Genomic DNA, 5,635 nt, shown 5'->3' with positions numbered 1-5,635 from the left:
TGTGGGTAGCAAGTGTTGGAATGCTGTGTTTTTTGGCTGCCATGCATAACGCCTTTTTGTATGACCAAACAACTCAATCTTGGTTTCATCAGTCCACAGGACCTTATTCCAAAAAGAAATTGGCTTCTCAAAATGTGCTTTTGCCTACCTCAGCCGACTGTTTGTGGTGTGCTTGCAGAAATGGCTTCTTTTGCATCACTCTCCCATACAGCTTTTCCTTGTGCAAAGTGCGTTGTATAGTTGACCGATTCACAGTGACACCATCTGCAGCAAGTTGATGCTGCAGCTCTCTGGAGGTGGTCTGAGAATTGTCCTTGACTGATCTCACCATTCTTCTTCTCTGCCTTTCTGATATTTTCTTGGCCTGCCACTTCTGGCCTTAACAAGAACTGTACCTTTGTTCTTCCATTTCCTTACTATGTTCCTCACACTGGATATTGACAGGTTAAATCTCTGAGACAGCTTTTTGTATCCTTCCCCTGAACAACTATGTTGAATAATCTTTTTTTTCAGATCATTAGACAGTTGTTTTGAGGAGCCCATGATGCCACTCTTCAGAGGAGATTCAAACAGGAGAATAACTTACAAGTGGCCACTTTAAGTAGCTTTTCTCATGATTGCATACACCTGGCTATGAAGTTCAAAGCTCAATGAGGTTAGAAAACCAAAAAAAGTGCTTTAGTAAGTCAATAAAAAGTAGGTAGGAGCATTTAAAACAAGAAAATGATAAGGGTGCCAATACTTATGCACCTGTCAAATTTTGTTTGAATGCAGATTGCACATTTTCTGTTAGTACAATACACCTCATTTCAAGGCAGAAACATTACTGTGTCCAACAGTTATTATACATATGAAACTGAAAAAGCTGTTGCAAAAAAAAACAATTTTTATAAAACATTAAGCTTAAGATTAATAGGGGTGCTCAAACTTTTTCATATAACTGTATGATGCTAGACACAATTCCTGTTAACCTCACAGGGGATTGAAGCCCACTAACAGGGCAAGTAACAAACAGTGGTCAAGCAGTCAGCAGCAACACTCAACCAAATCATCTCTGGAGGTGCCGGAATTCTAATGGGTAGACGCCAGCCCTGAATCCATACAAACTCCTCTCCGGAGGTGCCGGAATTCTAATGGCTTACTGCCAATCCTGAGCATATGCTGACAAAAACCACACTGTTGCAATGTCTCATTCCCACATGGAAAGAGGTTGATACTAGCACACTGGCATGCGCCTCTGAGAGCCTTTTATATGTAAAGCTTCAAGTCCAGTCAGACAGGACCTTGCCCGTGGACCAATCTGGAGCTGCCACATCAGCAGAACAGCTGACGGCCGACCACCAATAATTCGTCGCCACATGACGAGCATGCTCAATAGGATTATTACTGGACTTAGTCTCCAGAGCATTCGCTCCTCGCTGGCTACTGTTAGTTACCATAGGCAGAAGAGCCAGCAGTAACCAAGACAAATAGCACAAGCCTGAGCAAGACACTGGGATTGACATCTATGCTCAGCAGCACCCACAGTGGCCAAAACTGGATAGGAGACTGCAGATGCAAGCAAGGCTTGGGATCTACCCTGTGCAGTGGGAAAATCACGATGCCTAACACCCAGACTATGAGAAATAAGAATATATGGTCTGATGAGATGAGTATACACCTTTTTTTATGATAATTCTAAGTGGTATGTGTGGAGAAAACCAGGCACTGCTCATCACCAGCCCAATACAATCCCAACAGTGAAACGTGGTGGCAGCATCATGCTATGGGGGTGTTTTTCAGCTCCAGTGACAGGACGACTGGTTGCCATGGAAGGAAACATGAATGCAGCCAAGTGCAGAGATATCTTAGATGAAAACCTCTTCCAGAGAGCTCTGGACCTCAGACTTGGCCAAAGGTTCAACTTCCAGCAAGACAATGGCCCTAAGCACATAGCTAAAATAACAAAGGAATGACTTCAGAACAACTCTGTGACTATTATTGACTGGCCTAGCCAGAGCCCTGACCTAAGCCCAATTGAGCTTCTCTGGAGAGACCTGAAAATGGCTGTCCACCAACGTTCACCCTCCAACCTGACAGAACTGGAGAGGATCTGCAAGGAAGAATGGCAGAAGATCCCCATATCCAGGTGTGAACAACTTGTTGCTTCATTCCCAAGAAGACTCATGTCTGTACTAGCTCAAAAGGGTGCTTCTACTCAATACTGAGCAAAGGGTCTGAATACTTATGACCATGTGATATTTCAGTTTTTCTTTTTTAATAAATTTGCAAAAATTTCTACATTTCTCTTTTTTTCCAGTCAAGATGGGGTGCAGAGAGAACATTAATGAGAAAAAATGAACTTTTTGATTTTACCAAATGGCTTCAATGAAACAAAGAGTGAAACATTAAGGCTATGTGCACACTTTGCAGATTCCACTGCGGATTTTTCCGCAGCGGAATTGCAAAATCCGCAGTGAAAACCCATCGCGGTTTTTACTGCGGATTTATCGCGGTTTTTACTGCGTTTTCTTCTGCGGATTTTCAACTGCAGTTTTCTATTGGAGCAGGTGAAAATCCGCAGAAAAGAAGTGACATGCTGCGGAATGTAATCCGCAGCGTTTCCGCGCGGATTTTTCTGCAGCATGTGCACAGCGTTTTTTGTTTCCCATAGGTTTACATTGAAATGTAAACTCATGGGAAACTGCAAAATCCGCAAAGTGTGAATATAGCCTAAGGCTGTGTGCACACGTTGCATTTTTTTTTTGCGTTTTCTTGCTATAAAAATGCAATAAAAATGCATTAAAAATGCATACATATACATCCTATCATTTAGAATGCATTCTGCAATTTTTGTGCACATGATGCGTTTTTTTTCCACGAAAAAAATGCATCGCGGTAAAAAACACAGCATGTTCATGTGTTTTTCCCACTATATAATGCATTGGGAAAGCTCCAGAAAAAAACACGAAAAAAACGGGGTAAAACCGCGAAAGAAACACATGCGGGTTTCTTGCAGAAAATGTCCGGTTTTCTTCAGGAATTTTCTGCAAGAAATTCTTACGTATGCACATACCCTTAAAGGAGTCTGATGTACAATAACAAATTGTATTGTGGTACCGTGTTAGCCAGAAAAATTGATGTGAATACTTTTCTGCCCAATGATGACAGAAGTATGCTAGGACTGATATCTTTATTGGCTAATCAGAAAATAATGTGTTTGCAAGGAGTCTGAATGCTTTTCATACCCACTGTACATCAGATGTATTGGTTCTCAAAAATGTATGACATAGTGATCATGGGAGATTTTAACTATCAAGATATTTATTATGAATCTCTCTTAGACAAAAGTAATTGGTCCAGAAAATTCTTATTTTCTCTCGCTGACAAATTTATCTTTTAAAAGGTAGAAGAGGGTCTGCCATCATGGTTCTAGTTCTTTCCAACAAGAAAACACACCAAAAACAGGCAGAGATGCTTACCTGTCTAAATGGGCCTCAATACAAATGCACAAGCAGGGTGCAGCGGACCCAAATAAAATAGCAAATGCACAGGTGCAATACCTAATGAAACAACCAGCCTTCAATAAGGGTTTGGCCGTGTGGTACACCAATGCACTAAGATAAAATACTCTGTATGTGGCGTGTTCACACAAGGAATGCAAAGCATCTGGCTCCAGCCTATTAATAACCCCCTATGGCGGGCTGCCCAGTGCTAAAATGCATCCTGTGTGAACAGATGCCACAGTGTACAGTCATGGACAAAAATTTTGAGAATGAGACAAATATTAATTTTTCCAAAGTCTACTGCTTCATTTTTTCTAATGGCAATTTGCATACACCCCTGAATGTCAGAGTGATCAGCTTAACAGCAATTACTGTACTTGCAAAGTCAATATTTGCCCAGAAAAAGAACTTTAACCCCAAAACACATTTCAACATCATTGCAGTCCTGCCTTAAAAGGAGCAGCTAACATCGTTTTAGTGATTGATCCATTAACACAGGTGTTGGTGTTGATGAGGACAGGGCTGGCGATCAATCAGTCATGATTAAGTAAGAATGACATCACTGGACACTTTAAAAGGAGGCTGGTGCTTGGTATCATTGTTTCTCTTCAGTTAACCATGGTTATCTCTAAAGAAACACGTGCAGCCATCATTGCACTGCACAAAAATGGCCTTACAGGGAAGAGTATCGCAGCTACAAAGATTGCACCTCAGTCAACAATCTATCGCATCATCAAGAACTTCAAGGAGAGAGCTTCCATTGTTGTCAAAAAGGCTCCATGGCGCCCAAGAAAGACCAGCAAGCGCCAGGACCGTATCTTAAAACTGTTTCAGCTGCGGGATCGGACTACCAGCAGTGCTGAGCTTGCTCAGGAATGGCAGCAGGCTGGTGTGAGTGCTTCTGGACGCACTGTGAGGCGGAGACTCTTTGAGCAAGGCCTGGTTTCAAGGAGGGCAGCAAAGAAGCCACTTCTCTCCAGAAAAAACATCAGGGACCGACTGATATTCTGCAAAAGGTACAGGGAGTGGACTGCTGAGGACCGGGGCAAAGTCATTTTCTCTGATGAATCCCCTTTTCGATTGTTTGGGACTTCTGGAAAACAGCTTATTCGGAGAAGAAGAGGTGAGCAATACCACCAGTCTTGCCTCATGCCAACTGTAAAGCATCCTGAAACCATTCATGTGTGGGGTTGCTTCTCAGCCAAGGGAATTGGCTCACTCACAGTCTTGCCTAAAAACACAGCCATGAATAAAGAATGGTACCAGAATGTCCTCCAAGAGCAACTTCTCCCAACCATCCAAGAGCAGTTTGGCGCACAACAATGCCTTTTACAGCATGATGGAGCACCTTGTCTTAAAGCAAAGGTGATAACTAAATGGCTCATTGTACAAAACATAGAGATTTTGGGTCCATGGCCTGGAAACTCCCCAGATCTTAATCCCATTGAGAACTTGTGGTCAATCATCAAGAGACGGGTGGACAAACAAAAACCAACAAATTCTGGCAAAATGCAAGCATTGATTATGCAAGAATGGACTGCTATCAGTCAGGATTTGGTCCAGAAGTTGATTGAGAGCATGCCAGGGAGAATTGCAGAGGTCTTGAAGAAGAAGGGTCAACACTGCAAATATTGACTTGCTGCATTAACTCATTCTGTCAATATAACTTATTGGTACTCATAATATGATTGCAATTATATTTCTGTATGTGATATAAACATCAGACAAATACTAATAAAAACCAGAGGGCAGCAGATCATGTGAAAATATAATTTTGGTGTCATTCTCAAAACTTTTGGCCATGACTGTACAGAACAATTTGGGTTGAGGAAGTAAAGGTGGGTGAGAATTTAGGAGGCAGCAATCATGCTATCCTCAAATTTTGGATTACAAGAGGACTCAGACCTGCAACGACTAAGACCTGAAGGTTGGACTTCAGAAAGGCATATTTTAATGGACTCAGAAAGATGGTAAGAAACGTCCAATGGCTGGATGTTCCAAAGGGCAGAAATGTCCAAGAAGGATGGGAGATTTTTTAAGAGAGGGGCATAACTAAAGAAGAATATAATGCTGTCGGCAAAGGGAATGCAGGGCAAGCATTAGAAGAGCTAAAGCCAGTAATGAAGTGAGGCTTGCAAGGGAGACTAAAA

This window comes from Ranitomeya imitator, chromosome 4, assembly GCF_032444005.1.
Source record: "Ranitomeya imitator isolate aRanImi1 chromosome 4, aRanImi1.pri, whole genome shotgun sequence".
Classification (NCBI taxonomy): domain Eukaryota; kingdom Metazoa; phylum Chordata; class Amphibia; order Anura; family Dendrobatidae; genus Ranitomeya; species Ranitomeya imitator.
The sequence above is the reverse complement of the archived record's forward strand: the minus strand, read 5'-3'. Positions refer to the sequence as shown.